Consider the following 24,240-nt stretch of genomic DNA (forward strand, 5'->3'; position numbering starts at 1 on the left):
CTGATGATGTCACCCAGTGAGTAAGGAGCCAACATGGGGTTTGAACTTGTAGAGACATTCCACCCGTCTCTCCCGAGGCAGGAGCAATGGCTGAATGAAGCTGCAGTTAGTGGCAAGCACAGAGGCCACTGTGTCAAGTGTGTAGGGCAGAGCCATCCCCCAGAGCTCTTCAGGGTGGACACTCCAGGGTTCATAAGAATTAGGTCCTGCAACTGTGCAAGCAAAGTTATTCCAAAATCCTCATGCTCTTTACTTACATTCTTCTAGCCCAATGACGAGGACTACAGGTCTGCCTTCAAAGCCCTTGGGAAAACTCCTACCTTCCTAGTTCTGTTCTCTTTCCCCTTCTATCAGACTTTTATCAGGTACATTGACACACCCTCTCAATAAAGTCTTCCTTGCTTTTCCCATCTAATTTGCTCCCCTTTGCCCATTACAGAATGGGTTCCTTTGCCCAAAACAACAATCATTTTGTCTGGGCAGGTTCATTCTTTGGAGAGCTGGGGGCAGGAGCAGGGGAGGAAGTAAAAACTCACAGGTGGAACTCAGATCCACTAGAATGCTCAGGGGGTTGGGTACAGCCCAGGAACATTCACATCCCATTGCATTACAAAACAGGGAAATGTGCCCAAAGTCAGTGGCTCCGTGCGCTGCGCAGGCAATTAGCAGCCAAGCCAGTATCTATTTCCTCACCTCTTTTCCTTGCAAATACAACCCTGATTTGATTTAACCAAGGGACCAGATTCAGATGGTGAAAGCCAGATTCAGTGATTGTGCTGTGCTTAGTCACTCAGTCGTGTCCGACGCTTTGTGAACCCAAAGACTGGAGCCTGCCAGGCACCTCTGTCCATGAGGATTCTCCAGGCAGGAATACTGGAGTGGGTTGCCATGCCCTCCTCCCGGGGATCTTCCCAACCCGGGGATCGAACTCAGGTCTCCCCCACTGCAGGCAAATTCTTTACCGTTTGAACCAAACGTGGTTAGTCTTAGCCAATAATGATCTTCTGCTCTCTTTCACAGGCTAACTGATTTATCAATCTCCTTTGCAGCTGGTGGAGCCCTGGGATCTGGTTTGGCCAAGGATGCGGTGGTAGGCAAAATAACAACCTCAGAAAGATGTCTGCATCCTGATTCCCGGAAATTGAGAATAGGATACTTGATAAAGGGGACTTGAGGTTGTAGAGGGAGTTAAGACTGCTAATCAGCTGACCTTTACATCGAGAAAGTATCCTGGGTTATCCAAGTGGGCCCAGTGTAACCACAAGTGTCCTTTAACATGGAAGGAGGAAGCCGAAGAGTCAGTATCAGTGTGATGCAGTGGGAGAATGGTTCAGCCAGGCATTGCTGAATTTGGAGATGGAAACAGGCCACAGTTGCCCCTAAAAGCTAGAAACGGTAAGGAAATGGATCCTGCCCTCGAGCCTGCTGAAGGAATGCCGTTCTGCTGACACCTTGGTTTTAGCCCAGCGAAAGGCATTTCAGACTTCTAGTCTCTAGAACTAGAAGGTAAACATGTTGTTTGAAGTCACTAAATTTGGGGTAATTTGTTGCAGAAGTCTTATGAAACTACTACAGACACAGAAGAGAAACTGTTGAGGGGTTTCTGCAAAAACTTTTGCTTTTCTGATTTAAAAAAAAAAAGACTGGTTCCATTCTTTCTGCTTGAAAATAGACATGATAGCAGGGGCTGTGGCAGCCCTCTTGTGACCATTAGGTCACAGCATGAAGATGAAAAGACATGTTTAGTTGAGAGTCAAAACAAACAAACCTGGGATCTTGATTACATTGTTGAGTTACCAAAATAATCTGAGAACTGTGAACTTCCACACTCTTTGTTATGTGAGAATGATACTGTTTAAGCCCTGTCAGTTGGATCTTGTTACTTACACAGTCCATCAAAATTTTTATTGTAGCAGAAAATGGGAATGAATCAAAAGAAAAAGGAAATACCATATTCTGAGCACTTACTGTCTGTTATGCATTATAGAAAGTACTTATCTGATCTCACTTATATGACCTAAGCTGGAGGGGAGACAAGGAGGTGGAGGATACAGAGCCCATTCCCAGCCCCAAGGCTTTAGGGGAAAAGCTAGGTAAGCCCCAGATCTCAGCCCCTCCTTGGAAAGCCTGATCCTTACCTCTGGAGTCTGGAGAGGAAGTGGGGACTTCTGGCAACCCTCACGCCTGAGGAAACAGCCAGACCATCCTGGGCAGGGGCTGAAATATGGACTCCTGCCACCTGACCTCAGCTTGAAGCCGTAGACTGATTTCTGAAGGGCTCCCTGAAGCCGCTGAAAATTTAGAGGAGCAGAACTAGCGTGTCTCTGTGACCTTCTCCAGAGACTGGGGAGCAGGGAGGGAGGGTGGGTCTTGTTCTCTCCAGGCTGAGCAGAAGGCTGCAGTTCAGGGCAGGGTTATGGTGACAGAGACACAGGGCTGCAGCTCCCAAGGCTGCTTCCGCAAATGCTAGGGGAGCCCTTTCACACTGTGTAACCGCTGGAGGGGCAGGCGGTACTGAGACTGCCCCCGCCTCAATGCTGGCCAGCAGTGCGGTTGGTAATAACAAAGCAGTCACTCTCCCTTGAGTGCCTGGCAGCTGTGGGTCATAGCTAAGTGCAAAGTAATTAAATAGGAGCCCCAGAGTCCCTTCCTGCCAGGCAGGATGGGAGCAGGACAGAGATCAGAGAACAAACCTAACACCTGTTTAACACTGTGATACATGATTTATAAGAAAGGTACATATTCTTTGCTGTTTATCCTCGTTTCTGGCCCAAAGCTCCTAAAACCCTTGAAGTTTTCTGTGAAGAGAGACATAAAGGTGTCTCTTGTTATGTTAGTGAGGTGATGTTTGGACCTGAGGATGGTGCTGCTGGTTGCTGGGAGATCCGATCACTTTCAGCCCCATCCCCTGACCGTGGGGGAAGGCAGAGAGGCTGGAGGCTGAATCAGTCGGTCTTGGCAAATGATTTCATCCAGCGTGCCTATGTAATGAATCCTCCAAAGAACCCTGAAAGGATGAGGTTCGGGGAGCTTCCTGGGTTAGTGGAGATACAGGGAGACTCTCTATCTTTGAAGACATGGAAGTCCTTCCCCCATCCCCTCCCCTACTCGCCGCTTCCATCTGACGGCTGCTGAGTTGTAACCCTTTACAACGAACAGGTGATATGGTGAGTAAAATATTCTCTGAGTTCTGTGAACTGCTCTAGCAAATTATTTGAACCCAAAGAGAGGGTCGTTGGAACCTCCAATCTATAGCTGGTCAGTCAGGAACATAGGTGACAACCTGGAATTGTGATTGGCGTCTGAAGTGTGTGTGTGTGATGGGGAGGGCAGTCTTGTAGGACTGCCCTTAACCTGTGGAATCTGATGCCACCGGTGGGTTGAATGTCAGAATTGAATTCAACTGTAGCACTCCCAGCTGGTGTGGGGCAATTGCTAGGATGTGTGGGACTCCACCCCACTCCCCCAAAACACACGTGTTGAAAATTGGTGGTTAGAATCTTCAGTTGGTGATCAGAAGTGGGATCACAGTCAGAACACTTTGAATACTCTTGTTAAGGGTCTGCTGTGTGCCAAGTATTTGAAATTACAAAGAAGAATGAGAAAAGTCCTGGCCTTAGGGACCAACAGTAGATGGTTTCTACTAGCAAACAGTAGCACTGTTTCTACTGTGGAGAAGCAGTAGATAAGAATGAATCCAGACAGGTGGAAGGTGCACAGCACCATGAGGAAGACAAAATAAATTCCTGAGGGGACAAAAAGGGTTACAAGCTCGCTTCAACCGAGAGGTCCTGGAGAGCTTCCTGGAGGAGGTGCTACGAGGAGGAGGCCACAGGGAAGCCACTCTAAGTGGAAAGGATTGGCAGGAGAAGAGGGAACATGGGAACCCAAGGGCAACCTGACTGCAGCGCAAGGCCCAGGTAGGGTGGCAGCTGATTGTTGAGCTGAGGAGACAGCTTAGAGCCAGATGCTAGTCTGGAACGCTGTGTGACAAGCCATGGAGAGCCATTAATAGGGAAATAACCTGAATAGAACTATGTTTGGGAGATTTAACCTGGCTGGAGAAGACAAGGGAGATCCGAGAGCCTTCCCGAAAGACAGGAATGCCTTGCGATCTTCTAGCCAGAAACGGAGAATGCAAACAACTCAGGGGCAAGGGGCAGAGGGGACGATGAGGGCCGACGCTAGCCCTAAGGCACCCACCATGCCCTCCAGACTCTCTGGTCCCAACAAGTAGGGACCAAAAGAGCTTACTTTGCTGCACAGAAAGTCAGACCTTCGTTCATCACCAAGCAGCGCTTTCTTTGACAAGATGAAACAAAGTTTAAAGTTCTGGAAAGTTAAAGCAACATGAAATATAAAGAAGAATTCTGTCATTAAAAGAGATGTTTCTGCTTTAGACAGACCCAGAGTGATCTGTACTAGGATTGAGCATTGAATGCAGGGGGTGGACATAGAGCCATGTCCCCCTAACCCCTCTCCGCTTCAAGTCTCAGAATGCCTGAGTGCTCTCTATTCAGGCGTGCACACCCAGCTGGGAGGTGCCCTTGACTCTGTTCACGCATGTGTAGACTCAGCTCTGATGCAGCTCTGAGTGTGACACAGCTCTCACACTCAGCTCTGACACCCCTCCTCAGGGGGCCATTGGTGGGAACACATCCTCTGATGGACACGTAGTGATAGGTGACCAGCACCGCCACCTCTGAGACTAGCAACCAGCGGATGCTAGGGTGTGTGAAGCTGAGCTTTTGCAGGCATTTTTCTCTCTTTTGGCTATTTCAGGTCTTCGTTGTGGCACATGAAATCTTGTTGCTTTATGCAAGGTCTTTTCATTTGCAGCGCACAGAATTGTGGCGTCTGGGCTTTGTTGCTCTGCAGCATGTGGGTACTTAGTTCTCAGACCAGGGATCAAACCCGCATCGCCTGCATTGCAAGGTGGATTCTTACTACCAGACTACCACGGAAGTCCCCTGCAGGCATCTTTTGTTGAGCTAAATGACCCAGGGTTACCAGAGTCCGAGCTCATACCACTAGTCACATGACAGGCCAATAAACTGAGAGATGGGTTAGTGGGGCAAGGAATAGCAACTTATTTGGAAAGCCGTAAAACTGAGAGGTGGTGGACTGGCATCCCAAGGAACCATCTTCCCTAAGTTAGAATTCAGGCTTCTTATGGACTAAAAAGGGGTGGGATAAGGTCCTGGTTTTGGCCAGACTCAGAGGAGATGTTTTTCGTACAACCATTCACAGGTGGGCTTGGTCAGGATGTTTCCTGTGAGCTAAACAGAAGTATTTTAGCTTAACGCTCATTACCTGGGAGGCAGAATTTCTAGAGATGGGCCGTTGTATATAATTTAAGCTTATATGCAACATCCCTCTAGTGATTAGCCTGTAATAGAGGTCAAAAGTTCTTCCCTGTTACACTCCCGCTTAAAATGGACAACTAAACGGTTTTTGGTGTATTCATAACTTGCACAACCACTGCCTCAATCAACTTTAGAAGCTTTTATCACCCAAACTGAAACTCTGTGCCCACTCAGTTTAGTCACTCAGTCGTGTCCGACTCTTTGCGACCCCATGGACTGCAGCACACCAGGCCTCCCTGTCCATCACCAACTCCTGGAGTTTACTCAAACTCATGTCCACTGAGTCAGTGGTACCATCCAACCATCTCATCCTCTGTCATCCCCTTCTCCTCCCACCTTCAATCTTTCCCAGCATCAGGGTCATTTCAAATGAGTCAGCTCTTTGCATCAGGTGGCCAAAGGATTGGAATTTCAGCTTCAGCATCAGTCCTTCCAACGAATATTCAGGACTATTCTCCTTTAGGATGGACTGGTTTGGTCTCCTTACTGTCCAAGGGACTCTTAAGAGTCTTCTCCAACACCACAGTTCAAAAGCATCACTTTTCCAGAGCTCAGCTTTGTTTAGTGTCCAACACACACATCCATACATGACTACTGTAAAAATCATAACTTTGACTAGACAGACCTTTGTCAGCAAAGTAATGTCTCTTCTTTTTAATATGCTGTCCAGGTTTGTCATAGCTTTTCTTCCAAGGAGCAAGCATCTTTTAATTTCATGGCTGCAATCACCATCTGCAATGATTTTGGAGGCCCCCAAAATAAAGTATGTCACTGTTTCCATTGTTTCCCCATCTATTTGCCATGAAGTGATGGCAAACTGCTTCATGTACCCACTAGCTGGTCCCCGTTTCTCCTCCCCTCCAGCCCTAGGCAGCCAGTCTACTTTCTGTCCGCAGATCTGTTGATTCTTAGCACTTCGTATAAATGAAACGAAGCGGTGCTATCTGCGGCCTTTAGTCACTGGCTTCTTTAGGGTAACTGCGCTCTCCAGATGTATCCACATGCAGGATGAGTTGGTAGCCTCTGTAGCCTAATGCTCTACTGGGTGGAATCAGCACATTTTTATCCATTCACCTGGTGATGCATGTGGGTTGCTTCCATTTTTCAGCAGTTGTGGACAATGCTGCTGTGAACATTTGTGAACATGTATTTTAAGCAAAGATGTGAAGGGGATGAAGGCATTAACCACATACAGCTGTGTAAAGGCCGTAAGTCAGAAGCCTGCTCGGTGTGTTTGAGGAAAAGCGAGGAGGCCTCGAGGAGGCCGAGATGGAGGGAGATGAGGCTAAGAGAAGCAGGTGGTGAGTCAAGGGAGGTGCTGGGGGCCGCTGTAAGAATATGAGTAACGTGAGGATTGCTGGGTGGCCTTGAGCAGGGAGACACATGAGCTGACATCTGGTTAGTCCTCTGTGCTGTATCAGCGTGTTTTCTGAGTTCAGGGGAGGATGAGGTGGGAAGAAAGTGGGAAGAGCCCCGAACATGCCAGGAAGGCCCAGGGGGCACAGGGGAGAGGCCACAGTCCCCGACACACAGGAGGTGAAGCCTGGTCTACGCTGGGATGCGCCCGAGGCAAGACTGGGCACCTTTGAGTTGGACAGGCTTCCCCATTGCCATCCTCCCTGGATGAACGCTGATGTTTCTCTATCCAGAGTGTGCCTCTGAGAAGCGCATCCTCCTGTCATCCGAGGTGGGTTGCTACTGTCGCTCGCTCAGGGGGCCCACACCATCTGACATCTGCCCGCCCTCCCTCTGACAACTGCCACCCCCTCCCTCCCTCACAGTAACTTGGCTTTCAGCCCAGGAACTCTTCGAAACAGTTGTTTTGAAGGCAATCTGCTAAGATGGTTTGAGAAGCCCCGTTTTCTCTGCCCATCTTGAGGGGGGAAGACTCCTCCTGCCACTTGGTCAAATTAAGAAGCGGGGCTGCTGCCCTTTGACATGACTAGCTTCCCCGCCCTTGGCCTCAGTGACTGTTGAGCAATGTGTACAATTAAAGTCAAAACCCTGGGTTTTCCCTCTCCAGCATCCACAGGCTGGAGAGAGTGGAGCCTGGGTCTCTCTGCGCCTAAATGATTCGGTGGAGTAAGTGTTGCTGTCCAAGCGAGAGAACGTGAAACCTGGAGTACCAAGCGTCAGTGCTGTTAGCTGGATACTCAACCAGACACCGAGTCGGGGCACTGTGCCTTTAAGACAGATGAAAACACATCCTTGGGGGGAGGTGGAGCCCGGCCCAATTATCCAGGTGCTGGGAAGTTGCTGGGGCCTGCCTTTTCTGGGATCAGGTCTCGGTGGTTCTGGTTTGCAGTTCCGGCATTGCCAGCCCCGCTTCCCTCCTTCCCTGCCACCACACGGCGAAGCTTTGGCAGCGGTGAGCACCCTCCCACCCACACACCCACCAGCTCTCTGTCTTTCCAAGCCCAGTGTTGACAGCTATCATTTTCAAACTCCTCTTCAGGCCTTTTTTCATCTTCAAGTTCAGGCTCTTCTGTGGTTAAAATTATCTCTTCTACATTCTCCCTTTCCTACCTGTCAGCCTGTGCTAGGGGAGCAGCCGAAAGTAAGGAAGAAGGCTGACCTTTGGGGGTGAAGGTGAGGTCACCCAGTCTGTTGGCTGGGCAAGTGTTTCGAATCCTGTGTATGTGTGTGTGTGTGTGTGTGTGTGTCTGTTTGTCCTGAGCTAGAATTGGTGACTCTCTGAAAAGAGAGTCCAGGCTTCCCATGCCTCCAACCCCAACCTGGTATTCCAGCTGCACACAGTAGGTCCTTGATAATAATGGGCAAAGATTGAGAAAGGCAGAGTATTAGCAGGGGAACTGGCCAGGGAAGTTAAGACACTTGGGTTCTAGCTCCGACTTCAGCTGAAGCTTTTTCAAAGCACCTTAACTTCCCCAGCTTATCCACTTTCTATAAAAGAAGCCAATAATTCCACCCTCACCTCCTCTGGCTACCGTGAGACCGATGAGATAATTGAGCAGACATTTTCTTCCAAGAGGAAGAAAAAGGACCAGCTAGGCAGAAGTCATAAGGGGGCAGATTTTAGGTCAAAATCAGGAAGAAGTTTCTATTAACCAAAGTGCCCTCTAGAGGTCCCCTAATTGAACAAAGAACCTTCTGTTCTGGGAACTGCTCAAGCCAGACAGATGGATCCGCTGACGGATGTCTGCAAGAAGGGGGCTGACCCCTGGGCTGTAAGGTCCCTTTGAAATGTGAGTGGCTCCATTTTGGTGGATATAGAAGGGCTTCGGAAAGAATCTGCATGAGGCTGGAAGTCTGTTGGCTTTTCTGCACATTTCCCAGGAGCCTGGCCAAGTTCAGGTATGGAGCGTGGGCACCAAAAGCCAGGGGAGAAGAAACTGCCAGCCTGGGCTCTGGTGTCGCAGAACGGCCTTGCCGTTCTAGCAGGCACCCTCAGTCCAGAGCTTCTGCGTCTCCCGAGTGCCCTGAGCAGACGCAGGCCCTTTTCTGCTGGGGTCCTGGCCGTGGGCCCACTCTGGTGCGAACCGCCTCTCTGGACTCTCAGAGCCCAGGCTCCTCTGGCTGGGCCACATGCTCCCAAGGGAGGCGGCCGATGCTAGGACTGGCCCCTCAGGGGATGCCAGTGTCCAGAAAGGGAGGCCTGATACCCTCCACTCTGAAATCAGACCCTGTAAACCTGGTACAGGAGGGGCCTCCCCAGGAGACAAACCCACCCTTCCTCCCTGGTGTTTCTTGGCTATAAACTTTGATCAAAGAAAACATTATCTTTCACATCTTTCCAAGCCTACCCTTCAGCTCCAAGACTAAGAATTAGACCCTCTCCTTTTACCTCCTAAGGGTCCTGTGGGGAGGATTCTCTTCCATTCCACAAGAATTGACTCAGGGTGGCTGGGTGGACAGCTCCTGCCGTCGGCGCCCCTGAAGGAGCCCGGTCGTCTTTTCCCTACCATACACACAGAGGGTCTCTGCTCGCCCATCTGCCACACAATGGAAATTTTCTTCTGTAACTTGGGGAGGATAGAATATTTTTGGTAGGGAAAGGTTCAGAGAAGATGAAGGGGTATCCGACATCCCTTCTCTTGGTTGGTCCTGTGGACTGGCATACAGCCCAACTTGGGAGTTGGGGGTGGGTAGGGATGTTACGTGGAGAAGGCAATGGCACCCCACTCCAGTACTCTTACCTGCAAAATCCCATGGATGGAGGTGCCTGGTAGGGTGCAGTCAATAGGGTTGCTAAGAGTCAGACACGGCTGAGCGACTTCACTTTCACTTTTCACTTTCATGGATTGGGGAAGGAAATGGCAACCCACTCCAGTGTTCTTGCCTGGAGAATCCCAGGGACAGGCGAGCCTGGTGGGCTGCTGTCTGTGAGGTCTCAGAGTCGGACACGACGAACCAGGGCTCTTGGCCTTTCCCAGTCAATAGAAATTGACGAGAGGCCAGACCAGAAATTCAAGCAAGGCTCTACTGGGGCCCCAGCTGCAGCAGGAGGGAAAGCACAAACAACAGATTCCCTTGCTTGCTCACTCCAAGAGGGGAAGGCGAACTTGTTCCTTATATGGGGTGAGGGTAGGGATGTGTCCAGGGGTCGGGCAGAGGCTTTTGTCCACCCTTTAGGTGCTGGCGTGTGCAAGGGGTATGCTTAGTACCCTGCTTTTGCTCCAGACTCCTCAAAAGTAGCAGTTGAGTTGTTGTATAACTTTTTCTATCCTTGGGGGCCAGAATTTGCCCTGACTGTGTGTGCACACAGTCATTTTTAGTCCCATACAATTTCTTTGTATTTTGTTGCTTGAGGAGTGGTGTTTCGGGTGCAAGCGCTGCAGCAAAGGGCCCTGGGGCTCAGCTTGTCTTGCGGAGGGCAAAGGTTGAAGTTGAGGAAACCTTGAACACAAGTACAATGGGTCTGGGGCTCAAGAGGTGTGCAGCTGGGACTATCCTACTTGAAGCCCAGCTCCCTCTGGCGCCTGGAGGACTAGACGTGTTCGAACACCTGAGATAGTCACAGGTGTTGATGTGCACATGGTGGATACCAGCAAGGGGGAACTGAGTGGAGAGTAGAGATGCTGGGCAACATAGGGAGGGATCTGGACCCCTTGGGAAGTAAGAAAGGAGAGAGAAAAAGTGCAAGCTGCTCTGAGAAGAAGCTTTGCCATGAGGGAAGGAGAGTAACTAGAGTGGAACACATGTTTGGTTTAGATGTTTGTTTGTTTTTTTAAATATGGGAGAGAGAGAAACATGGTTATAGTCTGAGGAGAGCTCACAGGGAAGCAGAAGATGAACCATTAGGAGAAGGGAGATAATTAGTGGATTAAAGACAGGTGAGGGGAGGGAAGGGATCTTGAATGCAGAAGGGATTTTCCTGAAACAGGACAAGGGAGGAGGAAGACAGGAAGGAGGTAGAGACCCGCCCAGGAGCCTTCATCTCACGCATGAAATGGGAAAGTCCCTCACTGTGCCCTCTGCAGGCACGGGGCGCGAGGAAGGGCCAGGTCCAAAGAGGCCGCAGTGGGTGTGAGGAGGGTTGAGGGACCTTGGGGCTTGAGGATGTACCAAAGCCACCACAGCCAGGTGTGAGCCTCAGCTGGGACTCCATAGACGGGACAAGGGGAAATGGCCCGAGAATCACCAGGTGGCACCAGTGAGGGCAGACATCCTGCACCCCAGGGAGGGCTGGCCTAAAGACTCCAGACGCCACCTTCCAGCTCTGTTCCCAGGACGCCATAATGGATGGATGTTGGGGAAACTGGAAACTCCTGGGGTTTCCACTGTCTGATTGGTAGATCACCTGGCTTAGGAGCTGATGAAGGCAGGGAAAGCTGGCTAAAGTCTCACTGTGGCTCTTGGGAAGAGCAGAGTATGTCTTATTGTTTTCTTTATTTTTGGCTGCCCTGGGTCTTCACTGCTGCGTGCAGGCTTTCCTGAGTTGTGAGCAAGGGCTGTACTCTAGATGAGGTGCTCAGGCTTCTCATTGCTGTGGCTTCTCTCGTTGCAGGGCATCGGCTCTAGGGTGCCGGCTTCAGTAGTTGTGGCCCACGGGCTTAATTGCCCTGTGGCATGTGGGATTTTCCCAGGTCAGGGATCAAACCCATGCCCCCTGCATTGGCAAGTGGATTCTTAACCACTGGACCACCAGGGAAGCCCCAGAGTATGTTATTAATTGCACCATCCACTGCCCCAGAGAGCAGATATTGAAGGCAAAGCCAATTGCTCAAGACTCATCAAATTGTTTCCTTGAGATGCAGCTGCTGCTGCTAAGTTGCAGTCTAGTAGAAAAACGATGAGGGATTAGTGCCCAGGATATTAGGAGGCCAGCCTGACTCTTGCCTCTGAAAACTGTGGGACTTTGCTTAGGTCATTGGCCTCAGTTTCCTCCTCTTCTTGGGGTGTATTTGTGGTCATGTCATGTGGTGAGGGAGCAGCTTCATAGAATTAGAGCAAGAAGAGTGAAGAGTCAGGTTCTCGTCTCTTCTCTCCACCCCACCAGTAAGCACAGATTTCCCTCCTCCCAGATTTAGGTGGAGGACCTGCATGGACTGGTCCGCCTAGAGCCCAAGGGCCCTGTGTGCCCCCTGACAACCCCCCAACCCTGCTGCTACCATCAGACACAGGCAGCAGGGGTGGGGAGTCTGTCACCCCTTGCCGCCTGCTCAGGTAGCTGTATCTACTTCTTTGCTGCTGGTCTCCAGCTGGCTCCGTGACCAGCACAGCTCAGGCTGTGCTCACCGACTGGGTTTCTGAACCCAGAAGCATTCCCAGCTCCCTGGTGGCGGGCAGCTTGTTCTCTGCCCCTCCAGGGATCTGGGATCGATTTAGCCTATTTCCGTGGCAGCGTGGGTTGCAGTGGCAGCCTCTGCCTCCCCGCGAGGCTGGTTGAGTCATGGCTGCCCACGCTCACCCTCCGCAAGCCTGCCGGGAGCCTGGAGAAATCGGCAGGGGGTTGCCAGAGCACTCTGCAGGGCTGGTGGCTTCCTGCCCTGGGTCTCAGGCCCAGTACAAATAGAGCGCTGGGCACAGGGCCCTGGACCGGGCTCACCCACCCAGAAACCTGGCAGGCTCTGCCCTCGAGGGCTGTCAGATCTGCTCTGACTTCAGAGTGGATACTTTCTTAGCTGCTGCCAGCAGCTGCAAGGCCTCATGGGAGAGACCTGCAGGTGTTTGGACTCCAAGTCCAGTGTGCTTTTCGCTGCCCAACAATCGGCTCTCAAACTTGTCTTCCTCTGCCCACCTCAGCACCCAGGTTCCTTCCGGCTCTCCTCCCACGACCTCCCTTTGTGACACCCATCAGCCTTCTCCTCTGAACAACAGGCCTCATATTGCATTCTTTCCCAGGTCTTCTCCTCCCTGAAACTTACCTTTTCTTCCTCCTTTCCCCTTTTCTGATCTGGGTAAGCTGAAAAAAACAAAACACAAAAAACAAACCCGAGATCATTTTGTATCATTAAGGCTAATAGCAGTTGCAGGGCTCATCTCAAAGGTATTGCTTTTTATCCTTGGCTTTGAGAAGCCGAACATCTGTCTAAGGCAATATTTTCTCAGCATATAATCCTTGGACCGGCAGTATCTCTGGGGAGCGTGTTAGAAAGGCAGAGGCCCCACCCCAGTGCCCTGTGTCACAAACTCTGGGAATGAGGGCTGACAGTCTGTGTTTGACAAGCCCTCTAGCTGACTCAGATATCTGCTGGAATTTGAAAACCCTGGTGTAAGGAAGTGGATCTGTAGCCATGGGGTTGGAGTGTTTTGGTCTACACCTCTGTCTGTGGTCACACCACAGCTGCCAGTGTCTCGGTTTTGTTTTAAATTTATTTTATTATAGGTCTTTGGCTGCGTTCTGGGTCTTCGCTGCTGCACACTGAGTTTTCTCTAGTTCCGACGAGCTGGGGCTTCTCCCTAATTGTGGGGTGCAGGCTTCTCATTGTGGTGGCTTCTGTGATTGTGGAGCACAGGCTCAATAGCTGTGGCACATGGGTTTAGTTGCTCTGCGGCATGTGGGATCTTCCCGGACCAGGGATTGAACCTGTTTCCCCTGCACTGGCAGGCGGATTCTTAACCTCCAGACCACCAGGGAAGTCCAAGTGTCTCTGTTTCATGTGAGCCATACTGAGGGGATTGGGTTAGGCAAAGACCCCAGCTGCCCAACGCTGGGGGCCCAGAGTTTTCCTTAATGACGTCCTTCATCCAGATAGTTTGCATCAATGGAGAGAAGCTGGTGTGTCTTTTCCTATGTGGAAAGGGCACCATTACCCTACCTACCACAGAGAGGGCGTGGAGGCGGTGAAAGGAAGCCCGCTCACTGGAAATAAACAATCCAGCCATTGTGGCCAGGGACGAGAGGCCCTTAAGCACATTTCTTAAGACCTAAAGAATTCCAGCAGAGGAAAAAGGCACTGGTGATGCTTGTTAATCAATGCACATTCCTCTTCCGTCTCTCAGTTCTTGGCTACCTCGGGTCTTAGCTGCATTATGTGCAATCTTTCGATGTGCACACGGACCCTCCACTTTTGGTGCAGGAGCTCTGGAGTGTGCAGGCTCAGTAGTTGTGGCACTCGGGCTTAGTTGTTCCACAGCATGTGGGATCCTAGTTCCCCGACCAGGGATCAGACCCAAGTCCCCTGTATTACAAAGCAGATTCTTAAGCACTGGACCACCAGCGAAGTCCCAAGCATGAGGTCACTTTGACCCAAGTTGGGTCAGGGAAGCTATCCTGGTTATGCCCGGGGAAATACTCAGATCCAAAGTTGATGGACCTCTCTGAAACACAGGATGATATGCAAAACAGCTGAAGGACCTTGTTAAAGTTCCTGGTCTGGTGTGTCTTTCTTCTCCCCACACTGCTGCTGCTGCTAAGTTTCTTCAGTCATGTCTGACTCTTTGCAACCCCATATTTGGCAGCGCACCAGGCTCCGCCGTCCCTGGTATTCTCCAGGCAAGAACACTGGAGTGGATTGCAATTTCCTTCTCCAATGCATGCATGCATGCTAAGTCGCTTCAGTTGTGTCCAATTCTGTGCAACCCCATGGACAGCAGCCCACCAGGCTCCTCTGTCCACAGGATTCTCCAGGCAAGAATACTGGAGTGGGTTGCCATTTCCTTCTCCACTTCCCACACTATTAACTAACAAATCTTTGTATTTGTGCAACATTGCAGTTTTCCAGTAGCTTTCCTGTGTGGCTAAGACCTAAAAGCCCTCCAGGCACCCAGCCTGAGGACTTGGTTAGCTTCTGGTGCTATGTTCACTTCCGGTAGGGGGTGTGGGATGAATCTTTTGTTATAAGGCTGGAACGTTTAGTTCTCCGTGCCTACTCTACCTGGCAGCACATTCCCCCACCCAGCTGCCCCAGGACTGCCTTGCAGGGCAGGTAGCGCTTCCAAAAGGCATCTGCAGAGAGGATGGGAAGGCTCCGCTACAGCAATGATGGACACAGAGCGGTGGAGGATGCCTACCTTCCCCCGCAGGCAGGAACGGGACCCATTATTTTGAGCTTGCAAGGGAACACAATGACATAAGCTTCCCATCTGGCTCCCCAAACACTTTGGAAACAATTCCATCACAAGTCCGTTAGTTTTATGGGGACTCTAGAGACAGGTCAAAGTTACCATTTATCCTCTGGAATCTCCATCCCTCTCACTCGGGCTTTGTCACCCTGCATGCCCTTCATCCCTGCCAGCTGCCTCACTCCTGACTCTCTGTCCTTTTCTCTCTCACCTGCCTCCCTTCCCCTTTTGCAAACCTCTCCCTAACGTGGGTCCAGCTAGGGCACCATTCAGTCTAACCAACATTTTCAGAGTGTCCGCTCTGTGCAAGATCCGCACCGGGGGCTGGAGATTCAAGGACAAGCAGGACAAAGCTAGAACCTAAGGAGCTTGCTCTCAGTGGTTTTAGACCAGTGGTGACACCTTCCTCAGATACCTGCTTTCATCCTGTTCCACCTTGCACCCTCTTCCTTTCACAGAACACTTATCCTCAGATTCTCCTGTGTGCCAAGAATGTAAGAATTTCTATGCATTCTTTCACTTGCACTTTCACATCAGGCAGATTCTAGTATGTCTATTTTCCAGATAAGGACATGAAAGCTTAAGAGGTTATATGAATTGTCCAAGCTCACACAAGAAAGGGCCAGCTGGGATCCCTCCAAGATGGACTGCCTTCAAGACCCAGCTTCCTCCTACGCTGCTGTGTTTTAGCCACCAAAACTCACGCAGCTGGTTATCCACAATCAAAACAGAAAGAACAAAGAGATGTCCAGGGCTGTAGCTCTCTACTTCTCTTCCTTTTGACAGTTGTGGGGGAGGGTTTGTTTTTTGTTTTAAGTCTAGGGATTTGGAGATCATTGTCTCATATTCTTCAGTCAGTTCAGTTCAGTCCAGTCGGCTCAGTCGTGTCTGACTCTTTGCAACCCCATGAATCGCAGCATGCCGGGCCTCCCTGTCCATCACCAACTCCTGGAGTTCACTCAGACTCACGTCCATCAAGTCAGTGATGCCATCCAGCCATCTCATCCTCTGTCGTCCCCTTCTTCTCCTGCCCCCAATCCCTCCCAGCATCAAAGTCTTTTCCAATGAGTCAACTCTTCTCATGAGGTGGCCAAAGTACTGGAGTTTCAGCTTTAGCATCATTCTTTCCAAAGAAATCCCAGGGTTGATCTCCTTGCAGTCCAAGGGACTCTCAAGAGTCTTCTCCAGCACCACAGTTCAAAAGCATCAATTCTTTGGTGCTCAGCCTTCTTCACAGTCCAACTCACATCCATACATGACTACTGGAAAACCATAGCCTTGACTAGACGGACCTTATATTCTTAGAGTTTTAAAAACTGGATGTTTTGATCATTTCTTCACTCCCTAGGGGGCTTCCCTGATAGCTCAGTTGGTAAAGAATCCACCTGCAATGCAGGAGACCCCAGTTCAATTCCTGGGTCGGAAAGATCCACTGGAGAAGGGAAAGGCTACCCATTCCAGTATTCTTGGGCTTCCCTTGTGGCTCAGCTGGTAAAGAATCTTCTCACAATGCGGGAGACCTGGGTTCGATCCCAGGGTTGGGACGATTCCCTGGAGAAGGGAAAAGCTACCCAATCCAGTATTCTGGCCTGGAGAATTCCGTGGACTATATAGTCCATGGGGTTTCAAAGAGTAGGACACAAATGAGAGACTTTGACTTTCACTCTCCAGAGCGTAGTAGAAACCTCTTCTGACACACCACTTGAGCACCGTGGTCTGGCCTCTGTCTCCAAAGTCATCTCTAGGAGTCCTGGAAACAGCATGGATGCTGAGCTGTCTTTTCGCATCATTGGAAAGGGGGTGTTCAGGGGTCGAAGAAATGGTTCACGCTGTCAGGCTACTCTCAGTCTTCACTCACGGCCCTCTCTCACTCTGACCCCCTTGGAAGGGCAGGAGATGTCACAGACCCCCATGGAGATTTCCGAAGGGTCCCACCCCTCCAGGGCTGTCTGTTGGGTGTCGTGTGATTTGCATGTTGTGTGTGGTTTTCAAGCATTCTCGTAAATTGGCCAAATATCTACGGCAGGATCCACAGTAAGATTTTCTTATCCTGGTGTTTAAAGCTGTCAAGTCTTAACTACTTTTGAAGCTTCATGTTGTGTTAGTTGCTCAGTTGTGTCTACTGTTTGTGACCCCATGGACTGTAGTCTGCCAGGCTCCTCTGTCTATGGGATTCTCCAGGCAAGAATACTAGGGTGGGTTGCCATTCCTTTCTCTAGAGGATCTTCCCTACCCAGGAGTCAAACCCAGGTTTCCTGCATTGCAGGCAGATTCTTTACTGTCTGAGCGGCCAGGGAAGGCACCATGGCAGCCACTTGCCTCCCCACTCAAATCCCCTGTGCCTCTGTATGGACAGACAAGGAAGTCAGGAAAAATGTAAGCACTCCCTGAAAAATCACTTGGGGTCACTCTGCTTTCCCAGGCAACTTTGGTGCCAACTGTCTCCAAGAACAGTGACTCAGACTCTATCACATCACTCCCCACCAAGGCTCTGCAAAGCCCTCACACTGAACTTGGTTTCAAAGGCAGCCTTGGTGAGGTAGTGATCCTGACTCCGTTAACCGCAGCAGGAAGAGGGCAGATGCAGAGCTTAAGGGGTGGCAGCTGGGGATCCAGGAAAAGGCTGGAAGTCACGTGTTGACATCAGGAAAGTCTCCCAGAAGATAGTGAAGCTTAGGACATAAGCCCAGGTTCAGAATAAGGACCTCTGCCCCAAGAAGTCCAGTTCTGGAAAGACTGAGTTACCGGGGAGGTTACAAGAGTGGGAACTCATAACGTGCAGGGTGAAGAACCATGCTCAGTATCAACAATCCAGGTGGAGATTTGTTTTCTCATCCACAGCTTACTTTTTAGAACTGGGGCTTAATACCCAAGTCATAGGAACTGCAAGAGTAACTCAATGCTGAGTGTCAGGACCTGAAGTTGTGCTACTGAAATCTCTCCAGCTCAAGGCAGAAATACTGAACACAGGTTTTTGTCTGTCCTGTTCTTCCCCACCCCCACCCACCCCCTGAGAGTACCTAATTCACAAAATTACCTTCCCCACACAGCTACTACAAAATCAGCAGCTATTCTGTGTGACTTAACTCGCCCCTCTTGGCCCTGATTGACTGGCCCAAGGGTGACCTCTGACCAAGGCCCTTTCCAGGGATGTTTAAACTTGGGACACAGCACCTTGAGACACCTTCCCGGTGGTGACTCTAGCAGACACTATCAGAGCCCAGCACATGTCCCCTCACTCGTCTCTGTCCAGACTTCATATGACTCGTCTCCTATAACGGATTCTCTGCTGACCAGCGCATTCTCCAAATGGCTAATGTCCCTTTGAAAAATCTGACATTCCTGCTGCTTTTCCGCATATGCCTTGCTCTAAAGCCAAAAGATCGAGAATTGACTCAGTAATTTTCTTCATTGAGTTTCACACAGCTTCTTTCAGAGGAGTCAAAGATTCTGATTTCACTCTGAAGCTAAAGGATTCCTTTCAACACCACGGCTCTCTTGCCAACCTCTGGAATCTTTCCTGGTACTCAGAGATTCTGAGTGGCCCTTTTTATACCAGATACCTGAGCCAAACCTTAGCTAATTTCAGTTAAACTCTTCAAGTTGGGAGCTAGGTGAACTTAAACTGTCTTTTTAAAGAAACAGACTGATTCTGTAATAGAATCATGTTTAGCTATTTTTGTGCAATGCACTTATTTCATCTAGTAGATTATAAACATCTGGGGGAGACGTAAGTGTTAAACCTCTTTGCATCCCTTGGCTCGTAACCAAGCACTTATTATATATTCAGTAAATACAAGTTTAATACATAAATGAATCATTCAATTTGATTTATGTTAAATATAAAATTAATGATTTGAATGCCATTAATCACATAGATAATCCCACTAGGATACATTTTAAGGTATACTGTTATATATTAGAATGGCTTTATTTATTTTTACTTTTTATTGACGAATAGCTGATGTGTAATGTTATTAGTTTCTGGTATACAGCAAAGCCATTCAGTTATATACACATATATACATATTATTTTTCATATTCTTTTCCATTATGGTTTATTACAGGATATTGAATATAGTTCCCTGTGCTGCATAACAGTGCCTTGTGGACTGCAGCCTGCCATGTATCTCTTATGCCTCCCACATTGGCAGGAAGGTTCTTTACCACAAGCACCACCTGGGAAGCCCCATTTGTGCCATATTTTAGCATCAGCATGTAAGATGTCATATGGAATTTGTCTTTTTCTTTCTGACTGACTTCACTTAGTACAATAATCTCTAGGTCTATCCATGTTGCTGAAAATGGCATTATTTCATTCTTTTTTATGACTAAGTAATACTCTTTTGTATATATTTACCACATTTTTTAATCCATTTATCGGTAGATGGACATTTAGGTTTTTTCCCATGTCTTGGTTATTGTAAACAGTGCTGCTATGAACATTGGGCTGCATATATCTTTTTGAATTATAGTTTTGGCTGGATATGTGCCGAGGAGTGGGATTGCTGGATCATATGGTGACTCTATTTTTAGTTTTTTGAGGAAACTCCTTACTGTTTTCCCTAGTAGCTGTACCAATTTACATTCCCACCGATGGTATGAGAGTGTTCCCTTTTCTCCACACCCTTTCCAGTGCTTGTTATTTGTAAACTTTTCAGTGATGGGTGTTCTGACTGGTGTGAGATAGTACCTCATTATAATATTAATGTGCATTTTAGCGTGATTTTATAATAGACCCAATATTAATAAAATTGGGTAAAACTAATTGGCACTTTCCTTTTACGTATAGCATACCCCTCTGCTAAGAGACCAGTTTCCAACATGTGTCCTACATCAGGAAGATCTGCTACCTTCCCAGTCAAAAGCTGTTTAACCCTTTGATGGAACAGGGAAATCTCACTGGCAAAGCAGAAATGGACGTTGTTGAAGGGAGTGGGGTTGAGGTGGGGGGCATACCTTGAACTGTCACTGAGTATTTGCTCTGTCTGCTGTGGGCTGGGGCTCAGTTAGAAGCAACTTATGAGGGCTGTCCCCCTGCCCCAGTCCAGAAAGCAGGGGTCATGGCACCCCGGACAGATGCTCAAGGAAGACCCCATTGGAAGTGGGCCCAGAAAGGTCCTACAGAAAGGTGGTGGGTCTGGTAGGTCATGAGTGGGGACAGAGCAACCCCGTGGAGAGACATCATAGCCCCAGCATCAGTGTGAGCCCCAAAGCCTGGGACACAGGGTTCCCCCAGCCTCCGCTTTGCTGCAGCTAGACTCCTGCACGTGGCAGGACAGATCTCCAGTGTGAAGTCTTCCTGTGGTCCCCAGATCTTCTGTGTATCAGGAAGGGAAGGCAGTCTACTCTCAGAGGAACATAGAAATTTCCACTGCCTTATAGCCAAGAGAGGAAATTAGAAGGCCCAGAGCAGAGCAGAATGTGTTACAAATTTACGCTTTGACTCTGCTTCTTGCTGGTGACCTGGGTGAAAGGCACACACACACAGAAGACCCTATAGGATTGCAGGTGGCTCAGGGGAAGCATAGAGACGCAGAGAGACACCGCGCTCCCGATTGCCTCTCCAGGTCCCAAATACCCCGCATTAGAGTAGGTCAGACGGCAAGGTGGCGAGGACATTGGTTGTCCTGGCCTGCCCACTGTTCATTCCACCCTCTTCTGGTGACACTTGATTATTCTCTGGGAATCCATTCTTCCCCCACCCCCTCAAGTCCTGTGGCCTCATACTCCTGTTCTGGAAGTGGATACCTGCCCTTCCTAGCCAAACAATGGGTTTTGTCTCCTGGCCATGGTAATGATTTAGGAGAGTGGTGTGTGACCCAGCCCCAACCAGTCAGCCCAAGGTAGATGGCTGAAGTTGGAGAAAGAGGCACCCTTTTCCTATGAGGGCAAGCCCAGAGATTTGAGGGTGAGTGGAGAAGAGACAGGTGCTGTGTGGGGAGCTGGGGCCCAAGAATAGAACCAACATGGCAGGGATGGGAGTCAAACGAGCAGCCCAACCCTTATTCGACAGATTTCCAAGCCAAGAAATTCCCTATTCTTAAACCCCTGGAGAAGGTAACGGCTACCCACTACAATATTCTGGCCTGGAGAATTCCATGGACTGTATGGAATTCCATGGACTGTATAGCCCATGGGGTTGCAAAGAGTCGGACATGACTGAGCGACTTTGTTTTCAAGCCAGACAGTCGGCTCTTGATGCAGTCAAGAATCCCCTTGGTGACTACAATAGCCAATGGTCCCATCAATCAGAAAAGGAAACAAAAGGAGAGACCATTACTGAGGTGCCAGCCTGGAAGGGCTTCACTTCCAGGACTTTTCCATTTTCTCCCCTGAGATCGGTTCACACAAGGCAATTCTCCTTGAGAGGATGCCTGCAAATCCCCAAAACCAGAGGGCCCTCGGTTCTTTCCCTACCTCCCCTCCGCACTGTGTCCTTGTTGAGGGAAGCCCACCCCTCCCTCCACAACGTCACAGGAGATGGGTGGGTTTCCATGGTGCCCTTCACCTGCAGAGCCATTTTTAGACCTTGTTTTCTATCGACCAGAAAACCGCTGAAATTAGAAGACATTTGAAGTGGCTCTTCGTCAAGCCCCGAGGAGATTTCTGCAGTTGCTATATTTGAAAGCCCGGCAGCAGGTTGTTTGGGCTTACGTCCTGCTGTTATGTAATAAACATAATGTTAAGCTTTAGAAGCCTGGAACATGGGGTGGGAGGGAGGAGACCAGTAGCCTCACAATGATGTGTGCCCTGCAGATGCTTTGTAGAGGTTGAGGAGAAGATAATATAGTTTCCGCGTTAAATGGTGTTAAAATAACAATGTGTGCACAGCAGACTTGAATTACTATGTAAATTCCCGAAGGAAACATTAGGGGGGAAAAGACAGAAGAAAGAAAAGAGGTTGTGTATTAATATATGAGAAGATGTAATCAACAGCCAACTAGAAGCTGTTTTTAGTAAGATAAAAAGACTCAGAGATGTGGGCTGATCTGCCGAAAGGAGATTGTATTGGTTTTCCAGGCCTTGTAACAGACTACCATACATGTAGTGGATGAAAACACTATGAATTTATTATCACAGCATTCTAAATCAGAAGTCTGATCATGGTATGGCTGGGTTCTCTGATTAGGGTCTCACGAGGTGAAATCAAAGTGTCCTCCAGGCTGGGACCTCACTTGAAGTGTGAGGTTCTCTTCCAAGCTCACATAGCTTTAGGCAGAACTTAGTTACTTTTCGGTGTAGGGTTAAGGGTCCCTTCTCTTTTCAGCTGTTGCTGGGAACTGTTCTTAGCTCTTAGAAGCCTCCTACATTTCCTCACCGTGTGATCCCTTCCATGAAAGTTGCTCAGTCATGTCTGACTCTTTGTGACCCCATGGACTGTACTGCTGCTGCTGCTACTGCTAAGTCGCTTCAGTCATGTCCGACTCTGTGCGACCGCATAGACGGCAGCCCACCAGGCTCCCCCGTCCCTGGGATTCTCCAGGCAAGAACACTGGAGTGGGTTGCCATTTCCTTCTCCAGTGCATGAGAGTGAAAAGTGGAAGTGAAGTCGCTCAGTTGTGTCCGACTCTTAGCGACCCCATGGACTGTAGCCCACCAGGCTCCTCCGTCCATGGGATTTTCCAGGCAAGAGTACTGGAGTGGGGTGCCATTGCCTTCTCCACATGGACTGTACAGTCCATGGAATTCTCCAGGCCAGAATACTGGAGTGGGTAGCCTTTCCCTCCTCCAGGGGATCTTCCCAACCTAGGGATCAAACCCAGGTCTCCCACATTGCAGGTGGATTCTTTACCAGCTGAACTACAAGAGAAGCCCCTCCATAGGCCCTCTTGAAACATAGCTGTTAGCTCCTGCAAGGCCCCAGAAAAATCTCTCTCGCATTTCCAATCTCTCTGACTTCTTCCATCTGCGGCTGCTAGACCCTCTTTAAAGGCTTACCTGATTAGGTCAGGCCCACTCACCTCAAGGAAGGGGTTTACACAGAGTATGCACACTAGGGGGTGGGAATCTTGGGAACCATCTGAGAATTCTGTCTCTCTTAGTGATCAAATTTCCGTACAGAAGCAGAGACCCCCAAACATGTAATCTCTTCTTTTTTGCATTTATTATTTATTTGGTTGGGGTGGGTCTTAGTTGTGGCAAGCACGATCTTCACTGCGCCATGAGGGGTCTTTCCTGGCAGTGCAGGGACTCTAATTAGGCGCTCGGGCTCAGGAGTGTGGCACGCGCTCAGAGTGTGGGCTTGGTGATTGTGGCACGCGCCGAGAGTGTGGGCTTGGTAGTTGCAGCACATGGCCTCGGTTGCTCCGCGGCATGTGGGATCTTAGTTCCCCAACGAGGAATTGAACCCATGTCCCCTGGATTGTCTTAACCACTGGACCACCAGGCAAGTCCCCAAAACATGTAATCTTAATACGCTACTGACGTGGACTAAATGTTTACATCTCACCAGAATTCATATGTTGAAGGCTTAACTCCCCAACATGATGATGTTCAGAGGGGAAGCCTTTGGGAGGCGATTAGGATTATTTGAGGTCACAGAGTTAAAGCCCTCCATAATGGAATTGGTGTCCTTGTAAGAAAAGGAGGATAGACCAGAGCGCTCTCTCTCTGCCAAGTGAGGATATAGTAAGAAGGCAGACATCTATAGGCCAGGAAGAGGCCCTCTCCAGCACCTGAACTTGCTGGCACCTCAATTGTGAACGTCCAGCCTCCAGGACTGTGAGAAATAAATGTCTGTCTGTAGTAGTTTGTTAGAGCAGTCTGAGCTGACTAGGATGACCACAACACTAAAGGTTGCACTCATTTACCTCCACATGAGTCTTCTGAAACCAAAGTATTCACAGGCTGTGAAAACATTCAGGATCTAGAGCCTTCCCAGGACGTTCCTTCTTCTACACCTCATTTGTTGTGCCTTTATTCATTCAGTGACTGAGGGCTTCCTCTCCCCCTTGGCACTGTGCTTGATCCCAGGGCTGTGTCTAGGGTGAGACCAGTGAGGCACCTGAGGACAAGCTGCAAGGGGTGCCCATTTGCACAACCCTGAGGGTAACTGCCCCCTGAGATTCTGCAGACTAGCTTCACAAGGACACAAAATTTCCCCTAAAGAACACAGTTAAGTACAACTGGAAAATTGACCCCTTCTGCCCTTAAATGAGTCCATAAAGGTGCAGAGTCATTTCTAACACTATCAAGATAAAATCTGACGCTAGGGTAAATTCAGTGCTCCAGTTCATTGAATCATAACTCTGATGAAAAACCACCGCCACCTGATGCTCCGTCAAAATGTTTGTGCAGTTTTCTCACATCCTGGGGAGAAGCCATGGGTCCTAGGAGCATCCTTGTATCTTTTTCACCTCTTGTTCAAGTTTTCTTTCTCTTATTTGCTGTTTCATCACCAGCT

The 24,240-nt window shown here is 49.3% G+C and overlaps 1 protein-coding gene across 1 annotated transcript in view; it reads left to right on the plus strand.

Annotated features, from left to right (window-relative positions):
* The first annotated feature begins 7,598 nt into the window (after window positions 1–7,598).
* The window catches only part of SIPA1L1 (signal induced proliferation associated 1 like 1), a 502,483-nt gene continuing 485,841 nt past the window's right edge, over window positions 7,599–24,240 (plus strand). The window contains exon 1 of the mRNA XM_060418233.1: window positions 7,599–7,734. The gene's annotated coding sequence lies outside the window, so the exon portion shown is untranslated. The remainder of the gene's footprint in view (window positions 7,735–24,240) is intronic.

Source organism: Ovis aries, chromosome 7 (genome assembly GCF_016772045.2).
Source record: "Ovis aries strain OAR_USU_Benz2616 breed Rambouillet chromosome 7, ARS-UI_Ramb_v3.0, whole genome shotgun sequence".
Lineage (NCBI taxonomy): Eukaryota > Metazoa > Chordata > Mammalia > Artiodactyla > Bovidae > Ovis > Ovis aries.